Below are 17,566 nucleotides of genomic sequence, written 5' to 3'. Positions count from 1 at the left end.
ATGTTCTTAGTATGATATATTCACAGAATCTTCGCAATCGATTGAACAGAATATTCCATAAAATTGTAGTTATTCATCGTCATCGAATATAGTATATAGAGCAAGTACGTTCGGTTGAATTTCATTTTTTCATTATCATTGGCAACACTGTATAATTGACTGAAAAATTATTCTTACAAGTTTTCTAATTTATAGTCGGTGGATTTCATTCGGATTCAACAGAAAAGTAGTCCTGAATCGAACCCGAATTCATTTTTATCGTTAATCGCTTATTTCTCTAGCGCCCCGACAGTTGAATTTGGGCCCCGCAAGAAACTTGACCGAATTGCCCTGGGCGATGAAAGTGTTAAAGTACAAAAAGATCGGCACTCACACGTAGTAGATTGCCAATTTATTAGTGTCGGTTTCGTGCATATTTAGCTTTGCACGCGTAGGGGATCCATGCTTCCGTTTCGCAGTCGGATTGACGCACTCCAAGTGATTAAATTTAATTTCATTCCGAGGTCACGATGAAAACATAACGTCTGTAGAGGAAATTATAAGGACATGTCTAACTTTTTGGCTACGAAAAATACGAGCAATTCCAAATGACAAAACATGGGTATTTTTGATTCGAATGAAAGTTTGTATTCCGTTCGGGTTGGTTCGGGTTGAGTTTTCCACAGCAATTGGGAATTTTTTCACTCAAGTGTAACTTTGGAAAAGGGCGTATCGATTTTAGTAAAAGAAATCTTTGATAATTTATATCTCAAAAACTATGAGTCCGAAATACCGAAATAGTGTCTTAGAAGGAGTTATAGAATATTGATTTTGAAACGTACTCTTTATCAATCTCCTTCTAAATGCAGCCATTCTCGAGATATTTAAAAAAAATATTTCTAATTTATTGGCAGCCGGATATTCGGCTCTATGTTCGCGAATAGGAATCTGAGCTTGTATGCATGAAGCAAATAAAGAATATATTTTAGAAACAAATAAACACATTTTTTCATAAAACTATGTACGATGATTAAATTTTCCATTTAGAATGAATATCTTTTGATGGCGTTACAAGGATATTCTATTACAATGTAAAGTTTGTTGTGGATATTTTGAAATAATTTTAATACTGGTCGAGTAAGAGTAGGTACTACGAATTTAAATAAACAAAGAACATCAATCAATTGACCTCCTTCCCCAATAATTCGCAAATAATATGTGGCACACTTTTAAGCTGAGATTTCCAGGTGCTGGATACTGGAAAATCAAAAGTCTGGATTTGTCTGGATTGTTGTCGATATTTTTAATATTCAATTGCGAATTTTGTTGAACATTTTCATGAGAACATCGTTTGATGTTTGCAAAAGCGGACACGGTTTGCTGTCGAGCAATGACAATGAAATGTCTTTATCGACGCATTATACTTAAACTTGATGGTTGCAGACATGTGCACCAAACCACTTTCTTTGGTGTCCATTTTTTTTTTTTGATAAATTTTCTTAATTGCGGGAATGCCATTTCACCACCACGGGTAGTTGTGACTAGAACTTTACCACAAAACATGACTACATTCGTTCGTTTTTCCGGAGAATTGTCTTTAAAATCAACATTGCGTAGCTCTCTGAATTCATCATCAATTGGCAGAATAATTTCTGTGGGAACCAGATTAGGAACATTATCAGAAAGCCGTAGAATGGTTTGATGTTTTCTTTTGATAACATTGGGCGATTTATCATTAACCAGTCGTTGAAGTTGAAACTGATGCAGTACATTAGCCTTAGATTCGTTGAGCCTCGCATTTTTCCATCGTTTACGTACCCCCTTATGAGTAGTTTAACCGTTGTTCTAACCTACACATTTTCCAAGCTCTCGTAATTTTGTTAATCAAACGCAGCTTTATTAAGATCTTTGCGAACCCGACCGTGCGAAAAAGTCGAAAAATGCTTGAATGAAGAATCGATAAAACTCTTACTTTGAAATAGCTTGTTCATGTTGTTTATCACTTTGAGTTATTATTGAATGGCGTTAACGTTCCCTGTGAAACCTTTGCCGTCTCAACGTATGCATTCAACTAGCGTCATTTATTAATACTCAATTGAGATTTCTTAATCCAAATAACACGCCTTGAATGTATTCCGAGGGGCAAGCTCTAGAATACGCGTGACCACAGTGCAAATCGAAGGAAAATTCTTTGACGAAAAATCCCCTGGCCAGAACAGGAATTGAACCCGAACACCCGGCATGATAATGTGAGACGGTAACCACTCAGCCACGGGTGCACCATCACTTTGAGTAGAAATGACAAATATGTCAAATAAATATTAGTCTACCACTTTAGCGTTCTCAAGATGATTGATATGTTTCACAAATCCAAAGCAGATTCGGAGTGGTTCATATCTGTCAAGCATTCTTTGCAGCAATTTCAAGACTTTCAATTCAAGAATTTCCTGAATCTCATTGCACTTATTAGCCTACAAGGAACTGCAGCTAAAACATGGACAATCTCTTTTAAGCAAAGCGCCACGTGAGTTACCTGGTGAAGTCATGGTTCTTGCTCTATCAGCCACATCTTCTTCTTCTTCAATGGCACTAACGTTCCTAGAGGAACTTCGCCGTCTCAACGTAGTATTACTTGCGTCTTTTTTATTAGTACTTAGTTGAGATTTCTATGCCAAATAACACGCCTTGAATGCATTCTGAGTGGCAAGATCTAGAATACGCGTGATCACAGCGCAAGTCGAAGGAAATTTCTTTGAAGAAAAATTCCCCCGATCAGAACGGGAATCGAACCCGAACACCCGGCATGTTAGTTATGACGCTAACCACTCGGCCACGGGAGCACAAACAAATAAATCTGGTATGTAATTTTGTCTCTCTTGAACAACGAAATCATCTCGTCATACAACGTTCTAGAATCCGTTTCGGTAACCTGTATATATGTAAGCAATCATTCGTGAACAGTATACCATCCTTCCAATAGCTAGCTCTGGCTACTGAAGGTGCTCATACTCTGTTTGACCGAAGCATAGAATGGATGCTTCACTTGCCAAATCGATTAACTCAATTTTTTGAATATTATTATATTTTAATATCAAAGCACTTGATTAGCTTCTAGCTGTACTTTTTCAAAACCAATTTCTTTAATAATAAGTATTACCACCACTAAATTACAAAATCTGTTTAGTCATTGAATAATAAATCATTTATGTCAGAAGCAAATCTGATTAACTCCATACTATAAAGTATTTATATCATAATGAAAATCTAGTTTATTGCTGCACTATTTTTCCTCTCCTACGGAGACATCTGTAAGATGTTCGTTTAATTTCGTTATTCGGGTTGACGGCATTCAGCTTCGTACTACGAATAGGGGGAGTGAGCATAACAATATGAGTTTGTAGAAGGAATGAACCCACTCTTAAAATAAAAAATTTGAATGAAAATTATTTTTCCCAAATCGAATTAGTACTCTATGTAAATTAAAATCTCTTTTGCCTACAAGTCGTGAAAAAATGTCGTACAAAACTTGTGTCTAAAGATAATTTTATAATGGTAAGTTAGAATTAAATAGTGAGTTAAATTAGAGTCAGGACAACGTACTTCATGTAATTAAATAACGCAAAAAAAAATCATAAAAATTTTAGCAATTTAAAACTGCTTTCGGGGCAACTAATCTAACTAATGTCGACACCGTACCGCTGTCATCGCGAATCGCTTACACGAATGAAATTCAAGAAAAACAAGAAAAATTGTCAAAAAAAAATATTAAACCGTTATAACATTCACATGGATGATGTTAATAACAATTATTTAAGTAGGGAAAATAATGAATCGGATGGTTCTTCAATACAAATGACTCGCAGAAAGCCCGACAAAACCGGAAACGGTTTTGTATTTATTCGGATTCGTCATCTGATCGCAGCAACGATAGAATCGCAGCGTGAAATTCAACTGGACGAAAAAGATAATCCTGATAAATGAGACCGAAATGTCCAAAAGCATAGCATAATAAGTTAACAAAGAAGCAATATTATGTATGTACGGAGCCAGTGGGAGTGAGATGGACAATAAAAAGTCTGTTTAATCTATTCCTAAGGAATGCCCTGCGTCTATAAATGGAAATCAAATCGCCAAATGTGGACTGTTTAGAAGCTGACTGGAATCAAAAGCAAAATAGTTGAAGGTCTGTCCATTTATACTGCTGAAAAGCACGATATCACTCCTAGGTGAATTAATTCGATTTTTTTTTAATTATTCTGTTTTTTGGACTTAGCTCTTGGCCAATTTCTTCATATTACGTCAGCTTATGAAGGGATCTATTGCGAACATTTCCTCGCAAACCGATTTCAAAAATCTTGATTTGGCTCGGAGCTTTGAGCATATAATTGAAACAACTCAAATTCGAGTACCTGGGTATAAATTTGGCACCCCATTGGGTATAAATTTGGCACCCCATTTTTTTATTTTTTTAAATTAAAAGAATCGTCCTGAAATCACTGAAAAATGTATTTTCTGACATTTTCATACAAAATAGAAGTGAAGTACACTATCTTACGTAAATTAACTCAACTTTGGCGAAAAAGCATGCAATTTTACAAAACAAAGAGGAACAAAAAAACGATTTTTCAAGAAAAAGTGAACAAATTTCATCTCGATTTATTTCTAACTAAAAAAGTAAAACGAATCAAAATCCTTTACAAAAGTCGCTTAGTTGCATGGGCATGTATCATCAACACTATGTTTACATTGGGGTGCCAAACTACCCGCATACCAAATTTACACTTTGGAATGAAATCTTTGAAATTTGTGATTAAAATCTCGATACACTTACTCAAATTCGTTGAAGAACAGCAATTTCTTGATCCAAATCAGCTTTAATATTTAAAATCGGCTCATTATTCGGTTTTTAATGATTTTTCAAAAGACGCACATGAAAATTTTTGGAGATTTCAAAAATAACAAAACTCGATTTTTTTTTAAGAAACACAGATATTTAGGGTTTTGGGTACCAAATTACCCACGGGGTACCGAATTTGTACCAGTTCCTCTACATTAGGGTGCCAATGAAAATGGTCATCTCGAATTTCAAAAAGTTACCCCATAAAAAATGTTCACCACCTAGAAAAAACACTCCATGCAAAATATCAGCTCAATCGGACCTAAGGAGAGTGGTGCAAAGCGGTCAAAGTTTGAGTGTTTTGAAAATTGAAAAATCACCCAAGGGGTAGATCTCGATGTGTCATGAAATTTTAAGACATTTGGCATAAGGCATTTGGCCAAGAGAGCCGATTTTTGACAAAAAAAATTTTTCGAGATGACACTAGATCTCGACGTTTCATGCAATTTTAAGACATTCGGCATCAAAATTTTATTTTTTCGAAAACCCCGATTTCCTTCACTCTCCCCTTGGGTGATTTTTCGATTTTCAAAAAACTCAAAAATTGACCGCTTTGCGCCACTCTCCCTTAAGTCCGATTGATCTGAAATTCGGCATTCTCCGAGGTGGTGAACATTTTGTATAGGGTAACTTTTTGAAATTTTAGGGTCGATTTTTTCCCATACATTCATTGACACCCTAATGTACATATTACCCGCATCGAAAAAAATGTTGTACTTTTCGGTCTGTTTTAATTTCAGTAAAAAAAGTTGAAAAATACTTTTTTGTAAAATATTTGGTCAATTAAGGTAGAAAAACAGTATATTGAATTGCAAGGAACTGCATAAAAGTTTTGGGGAACATGAGTTTCCAAAGATATAATTAAAGTTCTTCTTAACATGTCCGTTTTACCCCCACCTCCCCTATTCAGTTATTTGATACCTGAAATATGTGTTGGTTTGTTCTCCGAACCTGTCGGTACATGGTTAGGTTATCTTAAATATTTCAGTCGAATTTTTTCCATGTTTGATGTTTGACATTGTTTGCCACTGTTGATAATTGAAGAGTGACAAACAAAATAGTGTTTGTACAAATTTCAAACCAAACTTTATATGTCAGAAAATGTTAATTATTTGACCTGCGGACAAACAGTGCACGACTACCTTAAGGCTAGTGACTATTTCTTCGACAGATCCGTCGATCCGTCGGCAATCAAACTAAACGGATTGCTTCGCAAATGACTAATGGGCTCCTCGTGTTGACCATCTTCGAAAATGTTCGTGATTACAGCAGGCCCTTTTTTGCTTCTCAGTCGCTGCACGCTTCAAGAATTCCTTAAATCCTCCAAGACACTTTATGTCTTCACTACATACTTTGTAGAAACCAGCATGTTTATCAGTGCTCTGAGAAAGCCTGTTCAGTCTGGCCTCCCAATCCCTTTGGAGAGATCAAAGATGCCATTTTGAATAACTCTTTCAATAGAACTAGCACAAACTAGCTTTCCAAACCAACCCAATAAAGTCGAATGTGATTGCAGAATTTTTTTCTAAATCTGGAAAAATCTAGGCAAAGTGCGGAAAGTCTGGAAGATTCCAGACAAATCAGGGAGTCCGTCAACTGTGGGATAGGCGGGTAAACTTGACATCATTGATTCATAAAAATTCAACAAAATAAATAGATGATTTAGGGTGACAAAATAGAAATAGTTATCTCAATTTTTCAACATCGATTTCCAACATCAAGCATGTTGTCTGGTCGTGTATCCGGTTTCATGCTGCCCGCTCTCAGCTCTCCAGAGTATTGAGGGCACAAGGCAGACAATCGGATATCCCCGTCCGGGATATCTTAGGTAGCCGTGATCCTGATCTTCTGCTCCATCTATACCTGTTCCTCAGAAACGCCGATGTAGCACTAGTTTCTGCGCACTGCTCCCCGCGCCCGACTGGCTCAGTACTTTTTATTAACCTCTTTTGTTTACAATCACAATTTCTTATTTACTAACTTAATTTTTCGGGTCGCGCTAGAATCGTACGCACACGTTTCCGTGGTGCTGACTCTGCGCGAACCCCTGTTGTATAACCAAACCGCTATGTTGAACAATCACAATTTCTTATTTACTAACTTAATTTTTCCGGTCGCGCTAGAATCGTTCGCACACGTTTCCGTGGTGCTGACTCTGCGCGAACCCCTGTTGTACAATCAAAACCGCTATGTTGAACTTGCCCCTGAAAATTTGGCGAATAAACAAAACTAAAGTGGGGCCGGTTCGACATAAGCGGGACTTAGAAATTAAATAAGGGCGCTACATCTCCCCCTACTCAATGAGTTTTAGGGGAAACTTGCAGAGTTTTCCCTAAAACTGGGTCGTGCGGGTTAATACTCCTATATCCTATATTTGTTTATTCACAACAAACAAAACAAAATATTGGCTTACTGTTTACATCACTTTTTTTTTCTTTTAATTAAAATATAATATAGGAATTTATGGTTCTTTATATCAATTCATACAGTCGTTCCTCTTGTTCCTCAGCTGCTCCCGTCTTCCGTTGTGACTCATCAATTGGTTGGTCTCTGATACTAGGTGTGGGTTGCTGCTTGTCTTCTTCCGCGTTGCGCAGTCTCATCCGTCTTTCTCCACCAGATACGTGTATTTGCGGTCCTTCCCTGAACATTCCAACGGCCCAATAGTTCAACCGACTCATAAAGTTTTATTTGATTTTTTTTTTCGGTTGTAGTGTTTGCGTTCATTTTATTCCATGTCACCATTTTTGCCCCATTGGGTTGCATCCTTTCCTTCTCCAGCTTTTTCTTCAATCATACTGAAGTTTAGGTATATCGGCAGCAATCTTAGCTTTCAATATAATGTTATGTCATCTCTTCTAGTTCATCTTCGATCTTCATTTTAGTATCATGTGATTTCTGTTTATATTCAACTTCAGATTTTTCGGCGATAAATAATCGTTATGGAGGTAGTTGTAGTCTTATTGCGTCAACCTTTGCATTACCTCAATTATGGAATTTAGTTGTATCACGTTCTTCACAGCTTTTATTCCAGATTTGTTAGAGCCAGATTGATCACTCCACGTTTCCAATACTCTCGAATGCTTATTGTTGTTTTTCTCTCCATCATCCTACAGTACCCGACACCTTCGATCATTGACCTTCCGCATGACTCGTCGTCCTCTTCCTTCCTGTGACTATCCGGCTGGGATGCCGAATCACTTCTCTCCTTTTCAGCGGTATGCTGAGTTTTGACCTTGACTCGCCTAGCCATGTATCGCTCCTCGTCGACAATCCATCTCCATCGTTCCAGGGAGATCATTTTACACTTTTTTTTTTATTATATTTTCATTTACACTCTTTTTTTGACGTAGGACTACGTCTTTCATTTCTATACCGGGGTGTAAAATCAAAGTTTCGAAAACGAAAGCGTTACGCCGGAGACCGAGATTTTGAGCGTTAATAGCTCCTAAACAACTGAACGAAATGGTTTGATAAACACTTCATTCGAAAGATAAAATGTCTACGCGTTATATACTTGTTACTTTTTCATCCAAAAACTCGTTTCAATAGCCTTAAAATTGCTTTCAAAACAGGCTATTGAAATCACCAATCGGTATATAAGCGAGCGCCGCTCGTAAACCCACTCAGTTATAATTGAACAGCGATTGGAGCATGTTGTCGCTGTTATGATGAAGCTTACTTCGTTTATCATGAAAGCTCTGATGAACGGTGTCACCAAGAGCCTGTTTGTGCACCTTGGGCCAGAAGGGAATCCATCAGGAGGAGAGTGATGCCACGGTTCCGCTTGAAACATCGGAGCAGCCGCCACACACACACATACACGCGCGGAACCCTCGTTGCTATCATCGTTGCTGAAAAATAATCTACCAGTTCCCCTGGGACTTGAAAAATACATTCATGCGAAAGAGTTTATTTTAATGTTTTCTATCCATACAACACTGCAACCAAATACATTTGGTTTTGTGATTTTTCAATCAATCGCAATTAACAGGAAAGCTTCTGAATATTATTTTTCCCCATCAGTAGATGATTTTCGTATCCGATATTGGATGCATAACATGAAAAACGGAAAATTTTTTACATCTCGAAAATCATGTAATTTTCGAGCGATTATTTGCTTCGTACTCATATAATGCTGCGACCAAATAATTTCGGTTTGGATTTTTTAATCGAGTGCGATCAAAGTAAGACCACGTCTTTCGGAAATTTATTTGAGGTGCAATGGATCTTGAAGAATTCCCGCTCTATGCGCACTGGCAAACGATGTTTACTCAACAATTTCTCTAACGAGAAATGTGTGTTGTGAGAAAGGATTAGCGAACGCAAAAACGACAAACGGGAGAAAGAAATGTTTGGAGGTTGAAGGAAAAACATCTTCATTTTATCTTTCCAATAATGTGATTATCCTACCACTTCATTTTGCCAGAAAGAGATTATTAATGCTCAAAGGAGGAATCGAGTCCTCCGAGGATATTACCCAGCGCAAATTAGAGTCGACTATCGATTGCGGCATTCGTACACAAATAATTTTATAATGCAGTTTCATCAAGGTGATTTCTTCGATATGGGGAAATATTCACTACATCATGTCATGTATTTAATATTTTTCACTATCAAATCCATATCCATGGCCCCTATCGGTATCGAATTATCATCTACACCACGATTTTCGCTAAATGCTCCTTTCAGTTCGGCCTGTAAAACACTTTTCTGAACTCTAATCCATCAAATTTGGAGCCCTGAAAAGGGCCGTTAATTATGCTAAGCTCATATAGCACACTTTCCTTGGATTCGACGGGCCAGCTGAATGTCCTTGGGCATTTACATTTTATACATTTTATACTTTTATGGTTTATAAAATGACGCTTCCTTTGCTTTCGTTCATTCCTTACTCTACTCTCGCACCGTGAGGAAACGTTTGTTGAGGGACCAAGCAGACAGCTCGTTAGTCTTTCGGTGGTAAGGTACCACGAAAGCAGCTCGGATAAGCGCACCAGTCGCAGGATAGGTGAAGAAGCCTCATCGCTATCGACTGGGAACTTTGCGTGAAATTCGTCGCTATCAGAAGTCGACCGAATTGCTGATCCGCAAGTTAGCTTTGCAGCATTTGGTCCGTGGAATTACTCAGGACTTCCGGGATTATGACGCTGCAGGAGGCCTATTCGAAGATACTAATTTGTGTGCTATCCACGCAAAACGTATCACATCATGCCCAAGGACATTCAGCTGGCCCGTCGAATCCGAGGAGAGCGTGCTATATGAGCTTAGCATATAATCAACGGCCCTTTTCAGGGCTCCAAATTTGATGGATTAGAGTTCAGAATAGTTTTTTGCAGGCCAAACTGAAAGGAGTATTTTCGTTTGGTGCCATACAGCATCGAGAAAATTCCGGAAAGATCTAATCGTTACTGAAAAATAATCAGCCAGTTCTCTGGGGATTGAAAAATACATTCATGCGAAAGAGTTTATTTTAATGTTTTCTAACCATATAACACAGCGACCAAATATTTTTCAATCAAGTGCTATTAACAGGTGGTTATCGAGTTAGTATTAACCACTGGTGGGCTTTCAGTATCGAGGAAAATCTGGAAAACTCTAATCGTTGCATTAAAATAAACTCTAAAAAATAATCTGCCAGTTCCCCTGGGGATTGAAAAATACATTCATGTGAAAGAGTTTATTCTAATGTTTTCTATCCATATAACACTGCAACCAAATACATTTGGTTTTGTGATTTTTCAATCGATCGCAATTAACATGGAAGCTTCTGAAAATTATTCTTCCCCATCAGTAGAAAATTTTCATATCCAATATTGTATGCGCGCGCAACGAAAAATGTTTCCCATCGCGAAAATTGTATAATTTTCAATCGATTATTGCTCAGTCGCCGAAAGTTTCAAACTCAGAGAGTTCATTCCTCTCTTGTTTGCCTTCCAAATATCCATCGTAAACCACACCTTCTCTCGATTCAATCACGCACAAAAAGCATACTTAAGCAATATTCTGGTGGTGAAACGCATTCATTTTTCGTGAGGGCATCGACAAGACAACATCGTTATTGAACGAGCTGGACGGCGAGGAATCGAGGTATCGAGATATTCATTACCTAGCCTGACCTAACCTGAAAGACATGCAGTTTGTTTGGAACTGTGAGGGAAGGCAGAAAAGCCGAGCCATCAGGAGGAGAAGAGATAGTGACCAAGAGAGTATCAGCATCGAAAAACGGTTCCCCGGGAAGACATCGAAGCAGCCGCCACACACACACATACACGCGCGGAATTTTTTTTCGTTTGGATGCCATTCAGCATCGAGAAAATTCCGGAAAGATCTAATCGTTGCTGAAAAATAATCTGCCAGTTCCCTAGGAATTGAAAAATACATTCATGTGAAAGAGTTTATTTTAATGTTTTCTATCCATATAAAACTGCGACCAAATATTTTTCAATCAAGTGCTATTAACAGGTGGTTATCGAGTTAGCATTAACCACTGATGGGCTTCGAGTATCGAGGACAATCTGGAAAAATCTAATCAATGCTGAAAAATAATCTGCCAGTTCCCTGGGAATTGAAAAATACATTCATGCGAAAGAGTTTATTTTAATGTTTTCTAACCATATAACACAGTAACCAAATACATTTGATTTTGTAATTTTTCAATCAAGTTTAATTAACAGGAAAGCTTCTGAAGATTATTCTTCCCCATCAGTAGGATATTTTCGTATCCATAATTGGATGCATAAAACCTTGTACCTCTAGCGTAACGTTCTCGTTTTCGAAGTCCCCCAAATATTCATTTATTCATTCATTCAGAATGGATTCAGATTCAACTTCAAACAAATGATCACTGAATCAACGATAGTCCTACGTCACCATTGCGGTTATACCATAGATATAACCCACTTCCTGTTTTTTTTTAACATTTTTTTTTCTTAGAAATCGTTTCTTAATTAGAAAATTTTCGTTCGCTTTTAAACAATTTTTTTTAAATTTTCTAAATCGAACTTCTGTTCTGCTATTTAGTTTGCTCTTCTTCCCTAGTTTGGGTATTCCTCTTATATTCTTTTTTTTTAAATGATATATTTGAATAGAATGTTCTCTTCCACACATGACCCTTGTATATTTAATCTGAGTTTAATCTTTTTTTTTCTTTTTTCTTTTTTAAATGATAAAATCATAAGTTATGATAAAACCATTGAAATAAAGCAAATTAAAATCATTAATCATAAAATAATGATGAATAAAATCATAAACTAAAAAAAAAATCATAAAATCATAAAATCTGTGGATAGTGCCTGTGAAGGTGTGTGTGCCTCCCCTTTTATTGACCAGGTTGAGGTTTCGGTTGTACGGTCTTCCTCTCCTTCCATTCTTGCATCTGTATCACTCTAGCGCGTTCATCCCGGGTCATGACTCCTTGTATATACTATGTGGAGAGAAAAACTCGCGAAACAAAAAAAAAACTCGGGAAAGAAAAGAAAAAAGAAATTATTTTTTTCCGCAATTCTGCATAACATTACATCTTCAGTCCCCTTATTTTCCTCTCCTCTTTTCTGCTCTATTTTTCGATTTTAATTATTCTTTGATATTTTTTCCATGTTCATGTATTTATTTATTTTTTTTTGTATTCCATTACTCTCATTCCTATTATATATTAATCTTTATCAAGTTTACCTTCGTTTTTCTCTTTACATTTATTTTTGTACTCCCCAACAAATAGATTCTTCTGTTAATTCAATTCCACCCTTGGTTTTTTTCTTCATTTAGTATCATAACCCTTCATATCTTTTTTTTATATATTGCCTTGCTTTTCTCTTACAACCTTTTTTTTATATAATCGATTATTCTTCAATTTTTCTTTATTATCTCTTACTTTTTCTTCTTTATTCTTCTTCTTTTTGTTTTTACTTTGTTTACTCGTTTGTTGTATTTCCCACTTTAGAATGAGTCCAGTGCCAGTACGATTGGAGAACACATTTATTGTTATATCATTAGCTGTAGACTCAAAAGTTATCTCCCTTTTTTTCTCTGCTATAATTTCCCCTCTTAATATTCCCTTAAGCTCTTCGGTTCATTCAAAATTGTTCTGCATAACAATGCCAAATTGATGAACGCATTAATTGTTATAAAATAGCTGTAGGTATGACGGTCTCCTTTTTCATTTTTCCCTTTATTTGATTTTCTTCTCATTCTGTCTATAGATTCCTCTTTTTATTCCCTTTGTCTTTTATCGTTTTCTCTTCAAATATTTTAATACTTTGTATTCATCTTTATATCCTTCTTTTATTTGTTTTCTTAAAATTATATCTTATTATATGCTTTCTATACCCACTTTTCCTTCCTTTCTTTTCTCTTTTTCCTTTGAGTCTTCCATCTTAATGCAGAAAAACATTGTTTCATTATTTTTTTTTTTTTTGCTTTACTATTTCTTTGCATATTCAGTTCGTTACTCGTGCTTTTTTTTTTGTTCATCTCTTTGTATTTCAATACTCTCCTTAATATTCTTTTCATTATATTTTTTTTGTTCCTTTACAAAAAATGAGTGGGTTATATCTATGATATAACCGCAAGGTTGACGTGGAACTACCTTAGCTTAGCAATCATTCGTTTGTATTGATTAAATTCTTGATTGAATAAAACAGTTTCCAAATTCAATTGAGTTCAATATATTTGCTCTGTGAGTGAAAAAAATGAACAAATGCCGTGTAAAGTCAATTCATTTATTGTGATTGATTGTTCTTCGTTACAAGTAAATTTAATGACGGACCTTTTACGTTTGGTATGATGACTAGAACAAAATATATGTACGGAAGAATTATCAAACGTTTGTGGTCCAGCCTAAGGCTGAAAATCTTTCCAATAAAGACAAAAAAAAATTATTTTTTTTCCCAAAATATATTTTTTATTAAGGCACATGTGGCGTTAGCCTGACGGGGCCGGGAGTCCAATATTTTGACAATTTTTGTCTTACAACTATGTTAGTAATATGTAACCGATTACTCGCGGTTGGCTCGAGGTTAGTATTACAAGTGTTCTCATAATTGGTATGTTGCAGTCTTCGATGCTCTGTACGTGTGCCTGATACGGGATACTTCCTATTGGGATGCAGCTGACCATTAATCAGCAACGCCCCCCTAGTCTGTACCCCATATCTAGCGTGGTGCGTCTTTCTCGACTCGAGGAATCCAAGATAGAATGGTCACTAGCCGGCGCAATCATCATCTCGTGTAGAGTTGTCATGAGCGGTACAACCTTTGGCTCTTGTTGAATGATCAGTGGACTGCACAACCTTCGGCCCGTGCATCTGTAAAGAGTGTGTGTATGTATTGCCGCGACTAAGTAAAAGTTTATCAATTGGATAGGAGGGATATGAAACGGGGACACAACGAAGGAAACATCATTAAACGTTGACATCGGCGTTTCTGAGGAACAGGTATAGATGAAGCAGAAGATCAGGATCCCGGCTACCTAAGATATCCCGGACGGGGATATCCGATTGTCTGCCTTGTGCTCTCAGTGCTCTAGAGAGCTGAGAGCGAGCAGCATGGAACCGGATACATGGAAAAAAAAATTATCAAACGATTATTTTGACGTAGGACTATGTCTAACCGGAAGATATAGGGGGTGAAATGGAAATCTAGGCACTGAACAAGTAGGAAAAAATGCAAGATTTGGAACGCTTATAACTCGAGCAATTCTCAATAGATCGCAAAGGTTTTTGCATCAATTGATAGGAAATATATCTACGCATCTATCATAACGAATAACATTTAATTTTTCTTGAGATAAATAATTGAATAATTGTGAAATATCAAGCATTGTCAAAATGCACTATGTGCCCATTTTGTGCTCCTCAAATCGTACCGACCAAAACGGGCAACCAGAGCAGCAGCGAAATAGAATGAAGCACGATTGGAAAGGAAAAAGAAAAAAATGTACGAAACATTGGTCGCAGTCTCACACATGCGTAATTCTCGAGCCAGCCAGTCAGCTTAAAAATCCCCGCTCCGCTGCCGTAACGATCATTCTTTGTGTGGACACCGACTGGACAACATCGTTGCTGGACGATCTGGACGGCGAGGGATCGAGTGCCTTTCTCAAGGCAAGAGGGCGGAGGTGGTAGCGCTGGAGTAGAGTAATAGAGTAGAGTAGAGTTTTCAAAGGGCCTTTCTTAAGGCTAGAGACGAATGAACTGCAAAAGTTTAAAGTCTCTATAATACAAGACCTTCCTTCCTTCCGTAACGATCATTCTCATCCAAACCGTACACCACATCGGTTCGCATCACAACACATCAACAAACCAACCCAAGCAGCCATGTCTGGACATGGTAATGGAGGAAAAGTGAAGGGAAAGGCAAAATCCCGCTCGAACCGTGTTGATCTGGAGTTCAATGCAAGGGTAGCTAGGCCGAGCGCGTTAGTACCAGTGCACCAGTCAACCTAGCCGGCGTTATATAGTTTCGGCCGCCGAAGTGATCGAGTTAGCTGGCAAAGCTGCTCGCGACGATAAGAAACCCCGCATTCGGAACAGAACACATTCGGTTCGGTGGACATCAAGACAACAGGCAGTTGCAGCGAGTGGCGAGTGGCAAACGCAATCGCAAAACGGCATCAGGTAGCAGAAGAAAAAAGTTTGTTCTTTATACAAACTGCTTTGGTGGCAAATCCAAAACAAGGCGGCATCGAGGGCGTTCGAAATGTTTTTTTTTCAAAACCACGAGTAATAAGTTTTCTAAATTGGAACCATTCCATAAAACAAGGCGCTTTTCAGGGCCATTAAACCTTCCAAAAAAGAGTTTAGGAAATACAGTTCAATGCTTTCTAAAACATTATCCAAAATAATAATAAAACACAAATTGATTTTTTCATAATTTGTTTGCCTGGATTTGATGAGTATGTGAATTTGGCAGTTGTTCTGAGCTTATTGATAGTTGGGGACCTAACTAATTATTCAATTTTCACCAATTCTTAAATTGTTTCCAGATTTAAAGTACAGTAATTTACAATTAGTTCGACATTTAGCTAATTGGACGGACATGTAATGCAACTTATTTAGTTGGACATTTTTGTAAATACAGAGATCCAAATTATGACCCCACATTGAAAGTCGACACTGTACCACTGTCATCGCAAATGTTCAATTACAGGTTAAAATCGCCTCCAATGCGACACTGAGTGGCGTTTCGGCACGTCGCATTGAATGTAATTTACTGTACAACATGTCACAAAGCTGGATGGGAAGAAATTTTTTTTTTTTTTTTCACAAAGCTGGATGGGAAGAAAAATGTCAGATGGAGGACAGGGCATGTCTGGGGGTTCTATTTTGCTGCCCTTGCCGGCCAGTATGTCGGCGGCTGTGTTTCCGCGTATTCCTGAGTGACCAGGAACCCAGCAGAAGGAGATGTTTTTATTTGAAGCAGCCTCTTCTGTTTTCTTAATCCATGGGTGTTTGCTGTTTCCGCTTAGAAGATCGTGGAGACAGCTAGCTGAATCTGAGAATATTGTGGTAGGAAGAAAATCATGGGTACATTCTTGGGTAGCTATTAAAAGGGCGAAAGCTTCCGCACTGACGATGGAGCATTGCGGTGGAAGAGAAAAGCTACCAGTGTATCTACTCTCAAAGATTCCACATCCAACTCCATCGGCACTGACTGAACCATCTGTGTATACCTGGTGATTAATTTGAAAATTGGATTCAACGAGGTTATTGAAGCAGGCTTTGACTTTTGGAGAAGGGTCTCCCGCCCGAACTGCCTTGAGAAGTTCAAGGTTAATGTTCGGCGGTTTGACGTTCCAATTTCTTCCCGTCGCAGATGAACATTCACATATATCGGGAAGATCTTTGTTCGTGAGATTTTTGAACCATGTTTTAACCCTATGTATTAATGGGACATTGTGGTCGCTTTCGGGGAGTGACAAGTGACGGATGGCTTTATTAGTGATGGCTTTTGTTACCAGGTGGGTGAAGGGAAGTTGCCCACTTTCTGCCATTACAGCAAGAGTAGGACTGGTGGGAAAAGCGCCAATTGCGAGCCGAATTGCTTTATTGTAAATTGGTTGAATGGTGTTTAACACCCTGTCCCCTCCACGGCTGAAGGTGCCTATTCCGTAAAGGATTTGTGGGACCAACCAAACATTTACAACATTTAGCAGCGTCTTTCTATGGCCAGAGGCTAGGTTGCCTGCGATAGCCTTGATGATGTTCAATTTCTTTCTGGTGGCTATTTTGGTCTTTTGGGAATGTGATAGGAAGTTGAGTTTCTTGTTGAGTCGTTGTAACCCCTAGTATTTTGAATGTCCTCATTGTAGGGATCGGGATTTTGTTGAGCTGAAGATAGGTTCTCCTTCTGAGAACTTTTCCGATATGTATGTGTTTGGATTTCTCCGGGGAAATTTTGAAACCTGTTTTTAGAGCCCAGTTTTGGATGGAGTCTAAGGTTTTTTGAAGCCTCTTTCTCTGAATTAAGCCGAAGCAGCTCGTAGAGATAAGAGTGATGTCATCTGCATAGACTATGATCTTTATATGGTCCGGGATAATCTCGAATAGAGATTGCATGGCAATGTTGAAAAGGGTTGGTGAAAGTGCTGAGCCTTGTGGGAAGCCGTTTTCTGGGATTTTTAGAGAAGATTGGTGGTTGTTAATAACGGTTTTGAAAGACCGGTTTTCTAGACAACTTTTAATGAAGAGAC

The 17,566-nt window shown here is 37.7% G+C and overlaps 1 protein-coding gene across 3 annotated transcripts in view; it reads right to left on the bottom strand.

Annotated features, from left to right (window-relative positions):
• Positions 1-17,566, bottom strand: part of LOC129770008 (zinc finger Ran-binding domain-containing protein 2) — a 32,948-nt gene that overhangs the window by 2,438 nt on the left and 12,944 nt on the right. The gene's annotated exons all lie outside the window — the stretch shown is intronic.

Source organism: Toxorhynchites rutilus, chromosome 2 (assembly GCF_029784135.1).
Source record: "Toxorhynchites rutilus septentrionalis strain SRP chromosome 2, ASM2978413v1, whole genome shotgun sequence".
Classification (NCBI taxonomy): domain Eukaryota; kingdom Metazoa; phylum Arthropoda; class Insecta; order Diptera; family Culicidae; genus Toxorhynchites; species Toxorhynchites rutilus.
Note: the sequence above shows the minus strand (reverse complement) of the source record. Positions and strands in the feature narration are given on the sequence as shown.